At 39.3% G+C, this 21,782-nt stretch overlaps 1 protein-coding gene and 1 long non-coding RNA gene across 23 annotated transcripts in view; one reads left to right on the forward strand and one right to left on the reverse strand.

Annotated features, from left to right (window-relative positions):
* The window catches only part of LOC139961145 (rabenosyn-5-like), a 126,635-nt gene that overhangs the window by 88,077 nt on the left and 16,776 nt on the right, over positions 1 to 21,782 (forward strand). The gene's annotated exons all lie outside the window — the stretch shown is intronic.
* LOC139961146 (uncharacterized) lies at positions 1,132 to 21,162 on the reverse strand. 22 transcript variants are annotated; one of them, XR_011790752.1, is made up of 9 exons: positions 21,093 to 21,162; positions 15,878 to 15,993; positions 12,861 to 12,951; positions 11,019 to 12,726; positions 10,791 to 10,884; positions 6,191 to 10,658; positions 5,785 to 5,916; positions 3,985 to 4,271; positions 1,132 to 3,834 (listed from the first exon to the last, which is right to left on the reverse strand). It is a non-coding gene; the product is annotated as an uncharacterized lncRNA (long non-coding RNA). The 22 variants fall into 22 exon arrangements; XR_011790751.1 differs by having other exon boundaries at positions 10,787 to 10,884; XR_011790736.1 differs by having other exon boundaries at positions 6,191 to 12,500; positions 12,633 to 12,726.

Genomic DNA, 21,782 nt, shown 5'->3' on the forward strand with positions numbered 1-21,782 from the left:
TTCCGCCTTTTCATAGACTTCTTGACATATATCTAATGCCTCCTCTTGGGGAGTATTGGTATACATCGAGTGTAGCAAGTACTTTTGCAGTTCTTTTGCAGAGAACATTTCTATTAGTGTTTCCTGGACTAAACTTTTAGTTTGAAACGTCAGATCACTTTCTAACTTTTCGTAGTGGTGACTAGCTAATTGCCTTTCAATTTCGGCTTTATAGTCTGAGTGATTCATGAAAGGGGGGTGTAGTCGGTTTTACACTATCTAACGCAACGTAGTCGCCAAGAACCTGAAGTATTTTTAAGGGAGGGCCCGAGGAACATGAACTTATAGCATGCTCCTCATGGTGAAACATAATTGCACCTTTATATATAAACATTAGTGAGATAGGAAAAATGGAAAGGTCAAAAATGGAGTTGTCGGTGTAAGGGGCAGGATGATGCGCACACCCCTTCCAAAATCCTCGATCCGTCACTGGCTACCCTGTGTTTATAACAGGGATCAGTGCTGTAATTATGACCTCCTCTTTCTCTTCCCAGTGTATTGGCGTTTATCTTCTACTCACTCGTTTTCTTCTTTTTCTCTTTCTTCTTTTTCTATTCCCTTCCTTCCTCCTCTTTTTCCCCCCTGTTTTGTCCTCTCTCTCTTTTTTCTCTCCTCTTTTTCTTACCTGGAGGCACGTGCCCCCAACGCCCCCCCCCTGGATACACGCCTGTATCGGTTGAATGTATTGTCAACACAAATTTGTCAGACTGAACCATGCATGTAATCAGAGTTGTACACTATTGCCGCATCATGTGTAATAATGTCTACCTATTTTTGAAGGAATGGGCAACATATACATCTACCACAACCATGCAATCTGTTTTGTTCAGTTGCATCATATGGGCTACATTGTAGAACAACAGGTCAACCTTACCTAGTGTTTGAATGCAGGGTCTACATACACCTATTTAATATTTAAGTCTTCCAATCTGTATTGTTCATTGTACCTTATATCTGGCTTGATTATTGTGAAAAATATGTCTACCTATTATTGAAATAACTGGTCAACACCTTTATTTTTACATTCAAAATCATTGCATTAAACAAAATAGATTTTTTGATTTATGTTCATGAATAAATATAAAGGCATAAGTTACACAGTGAAAATCTAAAAGCAGCTGCATCAAATGCATTAGAAACCTCTGTTGTGTTTTCCTGTACCGCAACTCCCTGCTTCGACTTTTGAGCAAAACAGTTCCTTTTTCGGTCACGATAGAGCACAGGGAGGGGGAAATGAGAGGAGAATTTTGCAAGCTAGATTGTAAGCATACAATATAAATTCAACATTGCCATAACCTCTACAAAAGTGAGTGAAAGAAAAGTCACAAGTCCTCTGTTTCCTTTGTTTTTGCAACTATTTGTGGCATTATTTTATCTTCATACGACATAAATAAGGTATATATCACAAACGTATGGCCAGCAAAGCTATTAGCATTTTGGCTAAGAAAGGAAAAATTAACCAGAAAAGTTGACATAATTGATCTATTCAGTTTCTTTGACTATGGAACCACCAGCCTATAACAACAAATATCATCATGAAACATCTGCAAATTGATGAACAATACTTAGAAATTTAAGCTCATTAATCTCTTGAGCAATTTGTCACATCATTCTTTGAACTGAGAGGAAACTGAATACAGTATCTTGAATTGGTAAGACATGAAATCTTTGTATTTCATACAATACCCCATGTAACTAAATCACAGGCCCACAACCCTGTTTTCTAATAGGCCCTTCTTGTCTTAGAAACCTGAGATACCTAGTCGCACTTAGATACCTAGTGGCCCTTAGATACCTAGTCGCACTTAGATACCTAGAGGCACTTAGATACCTGGTCGCGCTTAGAAACCTGGTCGCAATTAGATACCTAGTCGTACTTAGATTCCTAGTTGCGCTTAGATACCTAGTCGCGCTTAGTTACCTAGTAGTCCTTAAATACCTAGTGGCCCTTAGATACCTAGTGGCCCTTAGCTACCTAGTCGCACTTAGATACCTACTGGCCCTTAGATATCTACTCGCACTTAGATACCTAGTGGCCCTTAGATACCTAGTGACGCTTAGATACCTAGTGGTGCTTATATACCTGTTCTCCCTTAGAAAACTGGTCGCGCTTAGATACCAAGTCGCACTTAGATTCCTAGTCGCACTTAGAAACCTAGTCGCACTAAGATACCTAGTCGCCCTTAGAAACCAAGTGGCCCTGAGATACGCAGTGGCCCTGAGATAACTAGTCGCACTTAGATACCAAGTCGCGCTTAGATACCTAGTTGCGCTTAGATACCTAGTGGCCCTGAGATAACTAGTCGCACTTAGATACGAAGTCGCACTTAGATACCTAGTCACCCTTAGATACCTAGGCAACCTTATACATAGTCCTGCTTAGATACCAATTTGCGCTTAGATTCGCAGTCGCACTTAGATTCACAGTCGCGCTTAAATACCTATAGTTACAGCCCTTATTTACCTAGTCGCGCTTAGATACCCAGTTGCGCTTAGATTCGCAGTCGCACTTAGATTCCTAGTAGCGCTTAGATACCTCAAGCTTATAAGATACCTAGTCGTTCTTAGATACATAGTAATCTATATATAAATGACTGGGAAAACCATGGAGTTGTTCATGATTTTGACACACATAAATTATTTAGATGTTTTTGTAAAGTTTAACATAACGAAAGTAAACTTTGTTATAAATAATAAAATAACAATATACTTTGATAAACAAGCCTAGCATAAAAGAAAAAGAGTGCAATGCACAACATGTGTTGAAAATCATGAAAACTCTTGGACTAAAAACCCAATCTTCACCCCATTTAGATTTCATAAGTTCTGATGTGAGCATGGATGATTACGTTATAACATTAAGCATGCAGACAAGGAGTAACCTGTTTATAATTGACTGTAAAAAACAGTGGAGGTGTTCATGATTTTTAACACACAAAAATTATTTAGATTTTCGAGCAAACTTTAACATCATTTACATTTTCTAAATAAGCATTTCAAATGATCCCACTACCAAACAAGTAATATACACACGGTTTGTGTAAATATGTAGTTTGCCTAAAACTTGAGCTGTATCTTCATTGCATATGAATAAGTCTTTTAGCATGCAGTTCGTCATGAAGGATCATGCATATGGCTAATAGCTATTAAGTAATCAAAACACTAATATGTACGACCGCTGCAACCTGGTTGACAAAGTCCCCTTTTCCATTCCTACATTTAATTCTACATAGGGTTCCTTCCTACGTACACTACTTCAAATGTTTTTGTGTCGTTTTAAATTATAACGGGACTTATTGAATAAAGTTATCCTAGTTAGAAATATACAAAAATAGGCGACGAAACCTCAAAATTTCCATTTGTCTCTGTTAAAATGCACAAAATGTTGATAACAGCAATCACAAAATCCATTCTTATGCGTTCCGCAAACAATCATAAGGACTCGGCCATTTCAAATCCATCCAAGCTGATCCCCGGCCAGTCTGTATAGAATGTCATTCAGCGAGATCCCTTACATTATTGAATGATATATGATGAGTTCATAGCAATTTAAAACGTTTATAGCGAACTAAATAATGTGATGTCCTTATGATAAACTGAAGAGAGAAATGGATATTCCAGCTCTGCTTTCTCATTGATGTAGTAGTTACTCATCTACACATGCTCATCCTACACATTCTCATCATACACTTCCTCATTAAGAAATTACGAATTCCCAGTGGTGGATTAACGATGGAAGGTCGATCAAATATCCTGGAGGTGATTGCAGGTATTTTCTGCCAGTTCATCTTCAAGCTGTCGAGGAAACGAGAAATATTACTCAAAAATATTGAAGCAAACCTTGGATATGGGTTCCTCTTGTACAGCTATGTTCAAGAAATTTTTTAAAGTAGTTTAGGACTATTAATCAATGCAACATTAAGAACAAATTTATCTGGTACGGACCTCCATGATCCAGCACGTGTACATTCCCAGAAATGGCCCTTTGAATCAATCTAGTCCATGTACATCTGCTAGTATCATCACTTTTACTATGGAGACTGGGTGATAGGACGGGAGATGGCTGAGTTCCTGGTGGCTGCAAGCGGTCACTTCATCTGGCGGAGGCTGCAAGCAGTCACTATATCTTTGTGACTAGAACCTGAGACCTTATGATGAAAGGAGCCGTCAACCACTGAGCTAACACTCCCAAGACATCAAGAACTTCCATAACATCTGGAAGTCTGGAACATCTGTAAAATATAAAAATATACCTGTTCAGATACCTAGTCGTGCTCAGATACCAAGTCGCCATCAGAGACCCAGCCGCGCTCAGATAACCCGTCAGATACCCAGTCGCACTCAGATATCCGGTCACACTCAGATACCCCGTCAGATACCCAGTTGTGTTCAGACACCCAGTTGCGATCAGATACCAGTCGCGCTCTGATTCCCGGTCACACTCAGATACCCTGTCAGATACCCAGTTGTGCTCAGATACACGATTGCGCTCTGATACCCGGTCACGCTCACATACCCGGTCACACTCAGATACCTCGTAAGATATTCGGTTGCACTCAGATACCAGTCGCGCTCTGATACCCAGTCGCACTCAGATATCCGGACACACTCAGATATCTCGTCAGACACCCAGTTGTGTTCAGACACCCAGTTGCGCTCAGATACCAGTCGCGCTCTGATACCCAGTCACACTCAGATACCCTGTCAGATACCCAGTTGTGCTCAGATACACGGTCGCGCCCTCATACCCGTTCACGTTCACATACCCAGTCACACTCAGATATCCTGTCAGATATTCGGTTGCACTCAGATACCAGTCGCGCTCTGATACCCAGTCGCACTCAGATATCCAGACACACTCAGATACCTCGTCAGATACCCAGTTGTGTTTAGACACCCAGTTACGCTCAGACACCAGTTGCGCTCTGATACCCGGTCACACTCAAATACCATGTCAGATACCCAGTTGTGCTCAGATACATGGTCGCGCTCTGATTCCCGGTCATGCTCAGATATCCGGTCACACTCAGATACCCCGTCAGATATTCGGTTGCACTCAGATACCAGTCGCGCTCTGATACCTGGTCACACTCAAATACCCTGTCAGATACCCAGTTGTGCTCAGATACATGGTCGCGCTCTGGTTCCCGGTCACGCTCACATACCCGGCCACACTCAGATACCCTGTCAGATATTCTGTTGCACTCAGATACCAGTCGCTCTCTGATACCCGGTCGCACTCAGATATCCGGTCACACTCAGGTACCCCGTCAGATACCCAGTTGCGCTCAGACACCCAGTTGCGCTCAGATCTCAGTCGCGCTCTGATACCCGGTCACACTCAGATACCCTGTCAGATACCCAGTTGTGCTCAGATACATGGTCGTGCTCTGATACCTGGTCACGCTCAGATACCCGGTCACACTCAGATACCCTGTCAGAAACCCGGTTGCTCTCAGATACCCGATAGCACTCAGATACTCTGTCAGATACTTGGTTGTGCTCAGATACCCAGTCGTGCTCTGATACCCGGTCGCACTCAGATTTCGGTCACACTCAGATACCTCGTCAGATACCCAGTTGTGGTTAGACACCCAGTTACGCTCAGAAACCAGTCGCGCTCTGATACCAGGTCACACTCAGATACCCTGTCAGATACCCAGTTGTGCTAAGATACACAGTAGTGCTCTGATACCCGGTTGCGCTCTGATACCCGGTCACGCTCAGATACCTGGTTACACTCACAAGCAGTGACACTTCATCTGGCATTGACTACAAGCGGTCACTTCATCTGGAGTTGACTTGTGGCCGGGCGGATGGAGGTAATTCGTGGTTGGTGGATGGAGAAATAAACCTGGAACATCTATAAAACCTAAACTAGATGAAATTAAAATGATGCATTTATATATCATGTAAACACGCATCAAAATTCACATAAAAATATATAATAAAAGCATTGTAATACAAACACACATAAGAGCGTGGTGGATTTTGGTGGTGTTGAGTGGCTGGGCAAGTCTGGAACATCTATAAAATATAAACTAGATATAACAATCAGGCATGTCTTTAACAAAGTATGCCATGTTTTATTTTACTTAAAACACTCTTCAAATCTGACTAAAATTATATGGTAAATCATTGTAATACTTACACACATACTGCATTACTCATTTGCTAGTGGCAAAAGGCTGGTGGTCAGTGGAAGGTGCAGTTTGTAGATGGTGGTATTTGGTGGCTGGGCAAGTCTGGAACGTCTATAAAATATAAACTAGAAAAAAATAATCAGGCATTCTCTAACAAATGATTCCATGTTTTATTTTATTTGAAACACTCTTCAAATCTGCATAAAAATATATGTTAGAGTCGTTGTAATACAAACACACATACTGCATTTCTCTTTTTCTAGTGGCAAAAGGCTGGTGGTCAGTGGAAGATGGAGTTTGATGATCCGGTATTTGGTGGCTGGGCAAGTCTGGAACATCTGTAAAAATATAATCTAGAAAGAAACGAATCAGGCATCTGTCTAACAAAAGATGCCATCTTTTATTTTATTTAAATCATTCTTCAAATCTGTATTAAAATATATATTAAAAATCATTGTGATACAAACACACATACTGCATTACTCTTTTGCTCGTGGTGAAAGGTTGGTGGCTGATGGTCAGTGGAGCTTGTTTATGGTGGTATTTGGTGGATGTTGAAGTCTGGAACATCTATAAAATATAAACTAGAATTAAATTCGGGCATTTCTTTAACAAATTATGTCATGTTTTATTTTATTTAAAACACTCTTCAAATCTGCATAAACATATATGATAAAATCATTGTAATACAAACACACATACTGCATTACTCTTTTGCTAGTGGCTAAAGGCTGGTGGTCGGTGGAAGGTGCAGTTTGTTGATGGTGGTATTTGGTGGCTGGGCAAGTCTGGAACATCTGTAAAATATAAGCTAGAAAGAAACGAATCAGGCATCGCTCTAACAAAAGATGCCATGTTTTATTTTAATTAAATCATTCTTCAAATCTGCATAAAAATGTATGGTAAAATCATTGTAATACATACACACATACTGCATTACTCTTTTTCTAGTGACAAAAGGCTGGTGGTCGGTAGATGATGGAGCTTGATGATCGGGTATTTGGTGGCTGGGCGAGTCTGGAACATCTGTAAAAATATAAGCTAGAAAGAAACGAAACAGGCATCTCTCTAACAAAAGATGCCATCTTTTATTTTATTTAAATCATTCTTCAAATCTGCATAAAAATATATATTAAAAATCATTGTAATACAAAGACACATACTGCATTAATCTTTTGCTAGTGGCAAAAGGCTGGTGGTCGGTGGAAGGTGCAGTTTGTTGATGGTGGTATTTGGTGGCTGGGAAAGTCTGGAACATCTGTAAAAATATGAGCTAGAAAGAAACGAATCAGGCATTCTCTAACAAATTATGCCATGTTTTATTTTATTTAAAACACTCTTCAAATCTGCATAAAAATATATGGTAAAATCATTGTAATACAAACACACATACTGCATTACTCTTTTGCTAGTGGCAAAAGGCTGGTGGTCGGTGGAAGGTGCAGTTTGTTGATGGTGGTATTTGACGGCTGGGCAAGTCTGGAACATCTGTAAAATATAAACTAGAAAGATATAGCAATCAGGCATTTCTTTAACAAATGTGCCATGTTTTAAATTTTTTTGAAACGCTCATCAAATCAGCATTAAAATATACAGTAAAATCATTGTGATACAAACACACATACTGCATTACTCTTGTGCTCGTGGCAACAGGCTGTTGGTCGGTGGAGCTTATTGATGGTGGTATTTGGTGGCTGATGAAGTCTGGAACATCTATAAAATATAAACTGGTAAAAATAATCAGGCATTCTCTAACAAATGATTACATGTTTTATTTTATTTAAAACACTCTTCAAATCTGCATAAAAATATATGGTAGAATCATTGTAATACAAACACACATACTGCATTACTCTTTTGTTATTGGCAAAAGGCTGGTGGTCAGTGGAGGGTGCAGTTTGTTGATGGTGGTATTTGGTGGCTGGGCGAGTCTGGAACATCTGTAAAATATAAGCTAGAAGTAAACGAATCAGGCATCTCTCTAACAAAAGATGCCATATTTTATTTTATTTAAATCATTCTTCAAATCTGCATTAAAATATACAGTAAAATCATTGTCATAAAAACACAAATACTGCATTTCTCTTTTGCTCGTGGCAACAGGAGGTTGGCTGGTGGTCGGTGGAGCTTGTTGATGGTGGTATTCATTGGCTGGGGAAGTCTGGAACATCTATAAAATATAAACTAGAAAAAATAATCAGGCATTCTCTAACAAATGATTCCATGTTTTATTTTACTTAAAACACTCTTCAAATCTGCATAAAAATATATGGTAAAATCATTGTAATACAAACGTACATACTGCATTACTCTTTTGCTCGTGGTGAAAGGTTGGTGGCTGATGGTCGGTGGAGTTGTTGATGGTGTTATCTGGTGGCTGAGGTAGTCTGGAACATCTATAAAATATAAATTAGAAAAAAACAATCAGGCATTTCTTTAACAAATTATGCCATGTTTTATTTTATTTAAAACACTCTTCAAATTTGCCTAAAACTATATGGTAAAATCATTGTAATACAAACACACATATTGCATTACTCTTTTGCTAGTGGCAACAGGCTGGTGGTCGGTGAAAGGTGCAGTTTGTTGATGGTGGTATTTGGTGGCTGGGCAAGTCTGGAACATCTGTAAAATATAAACTAGAAAGATATAACAATCAGGCATTTCTTTAACAAATGATGCCATGTTTTATTTTATTTGAAACACTCTTCAAATCAGCATCAAAATATACAGTAAAATCATTGTCATACAAACACACATACTGCATTACTCTTTTGCTAGTGGCAAAGAGCTGGTGGTCGGTGGAAGGTTCAGCTTGTTGATGGTGGTATTTGGTGGTTGGTGGCTGGAGAGGTCTGGAACATCTGTAAAATATAATCTAGAAAGAAACGAATCCGGCATTTCCCTAACAAAAGATGCCATGTTGTATTTTATTTAAAACACTCTTCAAATCTGCATAAAAATATATGGTAAAATAATTGTAATACAAACACACATACTGCAATACTCTTTTGCTAGTGGCAAAGGCTGGTGGTCGGTGGAGGGTGCAGTTTGTTGATGGTGGTATTTGGTGGCTGGGCGAGTCTGGAACATCTGTAAAATATAAGCTAGAAGTAAACGAATCAGGCATCTCTCTAACAAAAGATGCCATATTTTATTTTATTTAAATCATTCTTCAAATCTGCATTAAAATATACAGTAAAATCATTGTCATAAAAACACAAATACTGCATTTCTCTTTTGCTCGTGGCAACAGGAGGTTGGCTGGTGGTCGGTGGAGCTTGTTGATGGTGGTATTCATTGGCTGGGGAAGTCTGGAACATCTATAAAATATAAACTAGAAAAAATAATCAGGCATTCTCTAACAAATGATTCCATGTTTTATTTTACTTAAAACACTCTTCAAATCTGCATAAAAATATATGGTAAAATCATTGTAATACAAACGTACATACTGCATTACTCTTTTGCTCGTGGTGAAATTTTGGTGGCTGATGGTCGGTGGAGTTGTTGATGGTGTTATCTGGTGGCTGAGGAAGTCTGGAATATCTATAAAATATAAATTAGAAAAAAACAATCAGGCATTTCTTTAACAAATTATGCCATGTTTTATTTTATTTAAAACACTCTTCAAATTTGCCTAAACCTATATGGTAAAATCATTGTAATACAAACACACATATTGCATTACTCTTTTGCTAGTGGCAACAGGCTGGTGGTCGGTGAAAGGTGCAGTTTGTTGATGGTGGTATTTGGTGGCTGGGCAAGTCTGGAACATCTGTAAAATATAAACTAGAAAGATATAACAATCAGGCATTTCTTTAACAAATGATGCCATGTTTTATTTTATTTGAAACACTCTTCAAATCAGCATCAAAATATACAGTAAAATCATTGTCATACAAACACACATACTGCATTACTCTTTTGCTAGTGGCAAAGAGCTGGTGGTCGGTGGAAGGTTCAGCTTGTTGATGGTGGTATTTGGTGGTTGGTGGCTGGAGAGGTCTGGAACATCTGTAAAATATAATCTAGAAAGAAACGAATCCGGCATTTCCCTAACAAAAGATGCCATGTTGTATTTTATTTAAAACACTCTTCAAATCTGCATAAAAATATATGGTAAAATAATTGTAATACAAACACACATACTGCAATACTCTTTTGCTAGTGGCAAAGGCTGGTGGTCGGTGGAGGGTGCAGTTTGTTGATGGTGGTATTTGGTGGCTGGGCGAGTCTGGAACATCTGTAAAATATAAGCTAGAAGTAAACGAATCAGGCATCTCTCTAACAAAAGATGCCATATTTTATTTTATTTAAATCATTCTTCAAATCTGCATTAAAATATACAGTAAAATCATTGTCATAAAAACACAAATACTGCATTTCTCTTTTGCTCGTGGCAACAGGAGGTTGGCTGGTGGTCGGTGGAGCTTGTTGATGGTGGTATTCATTGGCTGGGGAAGTCTGGAACATCTATAAAATATAAACTAGAAAAAATAATCAGGCATTCTCTAACAAATGATTCCATGTTTTATTTTACTTAAAACACTCTTCAAATCTGCATAAAAATATATGGTAAAATCATTGTAATACAAACGTACATACTGCATTACTCTTTTGCTCGTGGTGAAAGGTTGGTGGCTGATGGTCGGTGGAGTTGTTGATGGTGTTATCTGGTGGCTGAGGTAGTCTGGAACATCTATAAAATATAAATTAGAAAAAAACAATCAGGCATTTCTTTAACAAATTATGCCATGTTTTATTTTATTAAAAACACCCTTCAAATTAGCAATAAAATATACAATAAAATCATTGTCATACAAACACACATACTGCATGACTCTTTTGCTCGTGGCAACAGGCTGGTGGTCGTTGGAAGGTTCAGCTTATTGATGGTGGTATTTGGTGGTTGGTGGCTGGAGAGGTCTGGAACATCTGTAAAATATAATCTAGAAAGAAACGAATCCGGCATTTCCCTAACAAAAGATGCCATGTTGTATTTTATTTAAAACACTCTTCAAATCTGCATAAAAATATATGGTAAAATAATTGTAATACAAACACACATACTGCAATGCTCTTTTGCTAGTGGCAAAGGCTGGTGGTCGGTGGAGGGTGCAGTTTGTTGATGGTGGTATTTGGTGGCTGGGCGAGTCTGGAACATCTGTAAAATATAAGCTAGAAGTAAACGAATCAGGCATCTCTCTAACAAAAGATGCCATATTTTATTTTATTTAAATCATTCTTCAAATCTGCATTAAAATATACAGTAAAATCATTGTCATAAAAACACAAATACTGCATTTCTCTTTTGCTCGTGGCAACAGGAGGTTGGCTGGTGGTCGGTGGAGCTTGTTGATGGTGGTATTCATTGGCTGGGGAAGTCTGGAACATCTATAAAATATAAACTAGAAAAAATAATCATGCATTCTCTAACAAATGATTCCATGTTTTATTTTACTTAAAACACTCTTCAAATCTGCATAAAAATATATGGTAAAATCATTGTAATACAAACGTACATACTGCATTACTCTTTTGCTCGTGGTGAAAGGTTGGTGGCTGATGGTCGGTGGAGTTGTTGATGGTGTTATCTGGTGGCTGAGGTAGTCTGGAACATCTATAAAATATAAATTAGAAAAAAACAATCAGGCATTTCTTTAACAAATTATGCCATGTTTTATTTTATTAAAAACACTCTTCAAATTAGCAATAAAATATACAGTAAAATCATTGTCATACAAACACACATACTGCATTACTCTTTTGCTCGTGGCAACAGGCTGGTGGTCGGTGGAAGGTTCAGCTTGTTGATTGTGGTATTTGGTGGTTGGTGGCTGGAGAGGTCTGGAACATCTGTAAAATATAATCTAGAAAGAAACGAATCCGGCATTTCCCTAACAAAAGATGCCATGTTGTATTTTATTTAAAACACTCTTCAAATCTGCATAAAAATATATGGTAAAATAATTGTAATACAAACACACATACTGCAATACTCTTTTGCTAGTGGCAAAGGCTGGTGGTCGGTGGAGGGTACAGTTTGTTGATGGTGGTATTTGGTGGCTGGGCGAGTCTGGAACATCTGTAAAATATAAACTAGAAGTAAACGAATCAGGCATCTCTCTAACAAAAGATGCCATATTTTATTTTATTTAAATCATTCTTCAAATCTGCATTAAAATATACAGTAAAATCATTGTCATAAAAACACAAATACTGCATTTCTCTTTTGCTCGTGGCAACAGGAGGTTGGCTGGTGGTCGGTGGAGCTTGTTGATGGTGGTATTCATTGGCTGGGGAAGTCTGGAACATCTATAAAATATAAACTAGAAAAAATAATCATGCATTCTCTAACAAATGATTCCATGTTTTATTTTACTTAAAACACTCTTCAAATCTGCATTAAAATATATGGTAAAATCATTGTAATACAAACGTACATACTGCATTACTCTTTTGCTCGTGGTGAAAGGTTGGTGGCTGATGGTCGGTGGAGTTGTTGATGGTGTTATCTGGTGGCTGAGGTAGTCTGGAACATCTATAAAATATAAATTAGAAAAAAACAATCAGGCATTTCTTTAACAAATTATGCCATATTTTATTTTATTAAAAACACTCTTCAAATTAGCAATAAAATATACAGTAAAATCATTGTCATACAAACACACATACTGCATGACTCTTTTGCTTGTGGCAACAGGCTGGTGGTCGGTGGAGCTTGCTGATGGTGATAACATCCATAGCATCTGGAAGTCTGGAACATCTGTAAAATATAAATATATACTCGTTCAGATACCCAGTCGTGCTCGGATACCCAGTCGCCCTCAGATACCCAGCCGCGCTCAGATACCTGGTCAGATATCTGGTTGCACTCAGATACCAGTCACGCTCTGATACCCAGTCGCACTCAGATATCCGGACACACTCAGATACCTCGTCAGACACCCAGTTGTGTTCAGACACCCAGTTGCGCTCAGATACCAGTCGTGCTCTGATACCCGATCACACTCAGATACCCTGTCAGACACCCAGTTGTGCTCAGATACACGGTTGCGCTCTGATACCCGGTCACGCTCAGATACCCAGTCACACTCAGATACCCTGTCAGATACCCAGTTGCGCTCAGATACCAGTCACGCTCTGATACCCAGTCGCACTCAGATATCCGGACACACTCAGATATCTCGTCAGACACCCAGTTGTGTTCAGACACCCAGTTGCGCTCAGATACCAGTCGTGCTCTGATACCCAGTCGCACTCAGATACCCTGTCAGATACCCAGTTGTGCTCAGATACATGGTCGCGCTCTGATACCTGCGATCGCTCAGATACCCGGTCACACTTAGATACCCTGTCAGATACCCAGTTGCACTCAGATACCAGTCACGCTCTGATACCCAGTCGCACTCAGATATCCGGACACACTCAGATATCTCGTCAGACACCCAGTTGTGTTCAGACACCCAGTTGCGCTCAGATACCAGTCGTGCTCTGATACCCGATCACACTCAGATACCCTGTCAGATACCCAGTTGTGCTCAGATATAGGTTGCGCTCTGATACCCGGTCACGCTCACACATCCGGTCACACTCAGAAACCCTGTCAGATACCCAGTTGCGCTCAGATACCAGTCGCGCTCTGATACCCAGTCGCACTCAGATACCCTGTCAGATAACCAGTTGTGCTCAGATACATGATCGCGCTCTGATACCTGGTCATGCTCAGATACCCGGTCACACTCAGATACCCTGTCAGATTCCCGGTTGCACTCAGATACCAGTCACGCTCTGATACCCAGTCGCACTCAGATATCTGGTCACACTCAGATACCTCGTCAGATACCCAGTTGTGGTCAGACACCCAGTTGCGCCCAGGTACCAGTCGAGCTCTGATACCCGGTCACACTCAGAAACCTTGTCAGATACCCGGTTGTGGACAGATACACGGTCACGTTCAGATACCCGGTCACACTCAGATACCCGTCAGATACTCCTTTGCGCTCAGATATCCGGTCACACTCAGATACCCTGTGAGATACCCGGTTGCACTCAGATTCCTGATCGCACTCAGATACTGGGTCGTGCTCAGATACCTGGTTGCTCTCAGATACCCAGTTGCACTCAGATATGCCCGTCAGATACTTGGTTGTGTTCAGATACCCAGCAGAGCTTTGATACCCGGTCACACTCAGATACCCTGTCAGATACCCGGTTGCGCCCCGATTTCCGATTGCGCTCAGATACTGGGTCGTGCTCAGATACCTGGTCACTCTCAGATACCTGGTCGCACTCAGATACCCTCTCAGATACCCAGTTGTGCTCAGATACCTGCCTTGAAACCTGGTCACGCCTAGATACTTGGTGACGACTGGATACCTGGTCACTCTTAGGTACCTGGTCCAGCTTAGATATAGGTGAGGAGAGGTGTGGTGTGTGGTCAGGTGAGGTGGGAGTTGGGAAGGGTAGGGAGGGGAGGGATTAGGGAGAATAGTATCATCACCCCTAGCACTCATCGTCACCCTTAGATACCTGGTCACAGTTAGATACCTAGTCATACTCAATACCTAATCACTCTTAGATTCCTGGTCACCCTTAGATACCTAATCACTCTGGTCACCCCTCGCACTCATCGTCACCCCTCGCACTCATCGTCACCCCTGGCACTCATCGTCACCCCTGGCACTCATCGTCACCCCTGGCACTCATCGTCACCCCTCGCACTCATCGTCACCCCTCGCACTCATCGTCACCCCTCGCACTCATCGTCACCCCTCGCACTCATCGTCACCCCTCGCACTCATCGTCACACCTCGCACTCATCGTCACCCCTCGCACTCATCGTCACCCCTCGCACTCATCGTCACCCCTCGCACTCATCGTCACCCCTCGCACTCATCGTCACCCCTCGCACTCATCGTCACCCCTCGCACTCATCGTCACCCCTCGCACTCATCGTCACACCTCGCACTCATCGTCACACCTCGCATTCATCGTCACCCAATGCACTCATCGTCACACTCAACACCACCCCTCGCATCCCTCGCAGTGCAAGGGGTGAGGATGAGTGCGAGGCGTGACGACGAGTACGAAGGGTGACAAAAATGACGAGGGGTGACGATGATTACGAGGGGTGACAACGATTACGAGGGGTGACAACGATTACGAGGGGTGACGATGATTACGAGGGGTGACCATGATTACGAGGGGTGACCATGATTACGAGGGGTGACCATGATTACGAGGGGTGACCATGATTACGAGGGGTGACCATGATTACGAGGGGTGACCATGATTACGAGGGGTGACCCCTCAAAGTTATTGTCACCATTAGATCCCTGGTCACGCTTAGATACCTGGTCATGCTTAGATATCTGGTCACTCTAAGATACCTGGTCACTCTTAGATACCTTGTCACTCTTAGATACCTGGTCACTCTTAGATATCTACAGTAGTCACGCCTATGTAACTGGTCCAATTAGATACCTTGTCACGCTTAGATACTTGGTCACTCTTAGATACCTGGTCACTCTTAAATAGCTACTCACGCTTAGATAGTGGTGAGGTGTGGTGGGTTGGTTGGTTGTGGGGAGGTGGGAATGGGAGGGAGGAAAGGGGAGGGAAGGGAGGGGAGGGAAGGGAGGGGAAGGGTTAGGGAGAAGAGTATATGAACTAGTATAGAACAATTGGACCTTTGTATGGAAAATGATACCCTAATTATCATTATAACACTCAGTATCACATCGTTCTTTGTTCTTCTATTAGTTAGTTTCATCATTTGGTTCCTCTCATTCCCCTTTTCATCGTTCTAAAAGCAAACAAGAAGAAATTTATGATAAGTTTCTTTTCAATCTTGATTCCAGTATATCCCATATGTAAATTGCAATGTTCTTAATGCTGGTTGCTTAATTCATGGAATTCCTGGCAGGTTTCCTGGTCCCAGCAGACATATCCCAGGAAGAAAGTTACATATTGACAATTTGCAACAAAACTAGAAATTTCTTAATTCTAATCAATGACAAATTTAACTTTGTACTGCAAAATGACAATTTTTCAATTGCCCATTCAATATTTTGGAACAAAAAGATAAGTTATGTTCACATCATAAAGTCATCATTTCCACAATTTGCAGCAAACATTGATGACTTAATTAATCTTGAAATTCAACATTTTGAGTCAACAAACAGTTTAATTACGCTTGCATCAGAATGCTATCAGTTCAACAGTTTGCAGCAAATATGCAGAAAAGGATCTGCACATTTTGATGGCACCTTTAAGTTCATAGGTTACTATAACTGGATTAATCGACAGTAGCTGTTACAGTTTGATTTCTTGTAATAACATATATAGACTTATAGCCTACTTAACCGCATGAACAAGTATGGTAAAAGATACCATGTTTCTCGTCTTAAATATGAAAGGTATCTAAGAACATCATTTAGTAGTAGAGCATTTTAGCTGAAGACAAAAATCCTAAAACCATTATTGGTTCATGTGATATATGCCATGAATAACAAAATTCTTATTCCATTTGGGATATATTCCATATAAACTTAAATTTTCTGTACACACAAGGCTGCAGAACTAATCAAGTTTACATTTGACATCATCGAGCCACATGTACTTCATTGTTCTTCAATTGTCCTTTAATTATTACATTTGTTATGTTTGTAATAATAATGGTTTTTGTATTAATTTGTTTTTGAACAATTGCTGAATCTCAAATTGAGCCTCTTTAACACGGTCAACAGTTTACCTTGGGATTATGTTGAAAGAAAACCAAAGAGAAAGTATGATTGCAGAGAGTCCAAGACAGAACAGAGATGGACCAAACACCATGGATGTGTGGGCAATATTATCAACAACAACAAATAAATCATTCAACTACAAATAAAGCTTTCCAGTTATGCCATCTGATATCAAAAGTATGTTGCTTACAATTAGTTTTATTAAACTTTTCTTAATTTAGATAAAATTTCTTCAAATCAATTTTACCATAGCTAAAGGAAGGTTTCTCATTTTTAACCTTACTTTTGTAAACAGAAAAATTTCAGAATCAAAAGGATGTTATTAACACATAGTCTTTGTACAATTAATTTCCAAACAGAACAAGCTCTTTACTAACTGCAATATTGATATTCAGTTTGATCTGAACCCCGTTTTGAAAATCCCTCCATACTTTCTGGGTGAAGCCGCATTCCGAAAATAAATGAATTAAACTCTCATCTGCCACACCACAAAAAGTGCACAAGGATAATTATTTCTCTGACCTAATAGACCAGAAAATGATTTCTCTATTGCCTTTTTAATACCATGCAAGTGAAGAACATTTGTGGTCACATCATATTTTGTATAAATCTCATCAGCAGTTAAAAACTCACCCTTTGAGTTTATTAGATCGTTAACATATCATATACCATGTCTGTGCCAATCTTTATACAAAATGCATATATTACCCACCTTAATTTTTTCATTGTGCCAAATACTGGAACTTAAAACACCATGAATATTTTGGGGCTTGAGCGAAACAGTAAAAATCCTACCAGGCTGGAAAAAAAACTTTTCCAAAAGGTATTTTTACTTTCTTTAATAACTCTATCCCAATGAGTACAAGAAGAGTAATCAAAATTACAATGAGGAGTATTCACTTTATATAAATTACACACCTTTAATTACTGCCAATGTTATAATTAGGCAATCTACAAATCCTAGTAATTTTAAGTGCCTTCGCCAAAGGTTCAAATTGAATCATGCTAGCACCCCCTTTTGTAACGGGAAGCGCCATTTGATTTCTACTGATCCTATCTACTTTACCTCCCCATACAAAGTTATAAAACTTGGAATTAATCCCCTTAATAATTTCTTTACTTGGAGCTGGAAGTGAAAGAACAAGATGGTTCAATTTCAGCAACAAAAGAGATTTAACCTCAACTATTCTACCTTAAAACTGTCAGAAACCTCTTTGACCAGTGGGGAATTTGTTTTGTAATATCTTGCATAGTAGTAACATAATTTACATTCACAATAACATCCAATTGTGTACACAATGTTGCCCCATGATAACTGAATATATTATCTTCAACCCAAGAAAAGTTATAATCCTTACATAAATCATCATCACTACCCTCATCCCTCCCCTCCCCCATCCTCAAAGGACATAATCGTCAGTGCTATCACTAGGTAAGACTTTTAAATTAGATCCCTCGTCAGAGTATATGTATTTCTAACACCTCCCCCCTTACACTATGGTTAGGGTTAAGGGCCCTGAAGAAGCCTATTTCCTTTAAGCGGGGTGGGGATCGGGGGTTAGTCGGGGTGAATGTAGAGGTCAGAAGTGTCTTCAGTGATATCATTGGGTAAGACTAGCTATTAAAGGACATCACTCATCAGAGTATGTATTACTACCCTCACCTCCCCCTCCCCCCCCCCCACCTCAAAGGACAAAGGTGTCTTCAGTGCGATCCCTAGGTAAGACTATTAAATTAGATCCCTCATCAGAGTATATGTTTACTAACTGCCCCTTACACTAGGGTCAGGGGTTCTAGGGTTAGGGGTTCTAGGGTTAGGGGTTCTAGGGTTAGGGGTTCTAGGGTTAGGGGTTCTAGGGTTAGGGGTTCTAGGTTTAGGGGTTCTAGGGTTAGGAGTTAGGTTACGGGCCCTGAAGAAGCCTATTTCCTTCAAGTGGGGTTGGGGTCGGGGGTAAGTTGGGGGTGGGTGTAGAGCTCAGAAGTGTCTTCAATGCTATCACTGGGTAAGACTATTAAAGTACAGTACATCACAAGATGGCTCAATTTTGGCACTAAAAGATATTTAACCACAACTATTCTACCTAAAACTGTCAGAAACCTCTTTGACCAGTGAGGAACTTGTTTTGTAATATCTTGCATAGTAATAACATTATTTACATTCACAATAACATCCAATTGTACAGGTATACACAATGTTGCCCCAAGATAACTGAACATATTAGCTTCAACCCAAGATACCATAAATCATCATCACTACTTTTTTTGGATCCTATCCAAACAGCACTAGCTTTATCCATGTTAATTTTCAAACCAGATATATTATTGAAGTTTTCCAGAAGCTTGAAAGTTTGTGAAAGGGAATTTTCAGTGCCAGTGATATAATAGTTGTGTCATCGGCATATTGTAAAACTTTATATTCCATATCACCTATGATAACACCCGTAATATCCACACAAATATTAACGGCAATGTTTAAAATCTGAGAACGCAGAAGAAAAAAATCAGTTGAACAACCATATAGGGCTTGCTCATGTTTTTGGTACAAATGATGCTTTCAAGGTGAAAAAAAACGTGTAACACTTTAAAAATAACATCTTCAGTTTTCCCTGTTGTTTATTGCGTATGCGTATTGTTCAACAGCCCAGACTAAGGCAATACTTTGAAAGTCAACATCAGTGGGAAGGTCTAAAATAACACCAATTTTGGTGTTAAAAGCAATAAAAGCAATTGTACACCAACCAGAGTAAAAATACCAACACCAAAGATATTGAATTTAACACCCTCTGTGGTGTAAAGAAAACGATTCTCAACTTGGTGTTAATTTAACACCTGCTGTTTTTGGCAAATATGCACTTTACCAGAGTTTTTGCAGTGTATCTATATTAACTGAAATCATTGACTTCTGTCTACATGCATATGGTGTTATAACTATTGTACAGTTACCCACATTATTATTTTAGGTCCTTTACTATTTATTTTATATGTCAATGACATCTGCCATGTTTCGAAAATTGCTAACATTATTCTATTTGCTGATGATATATATATTTTCTTTGAATCAGATGTAAATGTAAACTCTTTTCATAATAAAGTTTCTTTGAACTAGATAAATTTAATGACTGGTTTGCTGCCAATAAACTATCGCTCAACATAGACACAACTAATTACATAGTCTTTAATACTTCCAGAACATTTAATTGGGATAAAGACGTTATTATGAGAGGCAAAATTTTCAAGCACTACTAAATTCTTAGGGGTCCAGATTGATCACAACCTTTCCTGGTGTGCTCACATTTCAACAGTCTGCAACAAAGTTGCTACAAATGCAGGGATTTTATCCAAATTAAAACACTTCTTGCCACAACACATTTTAAAGACACTTTATCAAACCCTGGTAGTACCATGCACATATTTCTTATTGTTCTATTATTTGGTCTGGCACGTATAAAACTAATCTCAATTCACTTATTATACTACAAAAGAAGGCAATCCGACAAATATCACGTGCTGCACCTCGTGATCACACCAGCCCTATATTTAAGAATCCTAATTTATTGAAAGTCAATGGTTATATTCAAATTAAATATTGCCACCTTCACTTATAAGGCGTGGAATTGACTACTGCCTAATACTTTTCAGAAATACAGTATTAGTAATAGGGATTTACATTTTCACAATACAAGATACGCTGATAATGTGCATTATTACACAACGAATACTTCAATAGGAATGTTAAGCTTAAGAAATCGTGCTATAAGAACTTGGAATTCTATAACAGAAATTAACAAAAATAAAGTATCAAAAAGATCATTTAGAAAATATTTCATGAAAGAAATCATTGCATCTTATTAATTCGAATATCATACTACTATTGATTTTTTGTGAACTGTAATATTTTCATTTCCTTTTCTTTTCCTTTTTCAGGGAGTCTTCTACTTTATTTGTTAAGCCAATATAGGTTTTTTAGAAGACTTCCTTTCACAATGTATATATTCACGTGATAAAACAAATAAATCAAATCAAATTATTAGCAAGCTCTTTCAAATGTTTTGTATTCCTCAGCCAAAACAAAGGAAACGTAAACTTAATCATTCTAATTGTCGAACTAGATTGATAAACTCTACCCAGTGATAGTAGATAGATAATATCCTTTACTCACATTCAATGCAAAGCAGCCGCAGTATAGGTTGCATCCATTCCTTTCCTTCCGTTCGTCAAAACTGAATTTCTCGCCCAGAGCGTCGGCCGCGTGCCCTGCCTCATTAATATGGATGCTTTCTTGTCTTGTCTTTCATCGAAGTCAGTCAACCATATTTACTAAGCTGCTGGAAGCTACACCAATTATTCCCCCCCTCTTTGTGCTGCACAACTGTTTTGTGGTTAAGAATCTTCATCTGTGGGTCGGTATATTTAGGAATGCATGCACTCCATGGCAGTGCTAGATCAAACAGCTGGATCTTTTCTATTAGCGGCAACATGAATTTCAGGCAATGAAGGGATAATTGTGTCCGCTTCAGATAGTAATCAGTCCTAAGTTTATAATAATCAGGGCGTAGCCAGGATTTTCAAAGTTGTAGGCACGACTATCTGAGCGGAGCGCCACCACCGGTTGGCGCGGAGCGTACAAGAAAAGTGACCCCCACATTGCCGGAAAAGGCCCTTCCCGAGTGTTCATTCTGGTTCCCTGGCCGGATGATAACTTGAGACACCTCATTCAATATCAATTTTAAACCCCAAAACAAACGAGTTAAAATAGTACGTATGCAATACTACATAATGTATTTAAAATTAGCAAGGCTCATGTACAGAGTAGTCTTACTTTTCAACTTCTGATACTTGTAGATACGCG

The sequence above is a fragment of the Apostichopus japonicus genome, chromosome 20, assembly GCF_037975245.1.
Source record: "Apostichopus japonicus isolate 1M-3 chromosome 20, ASM3797524v1, whole genome shotgun sequence".
NCBI lineage: Eukaryota > Metazoa > Echinodermata > Holothuroidea > Aspidochirotida > Stichopodidae > Apostichopus > Apostichopus japonicus.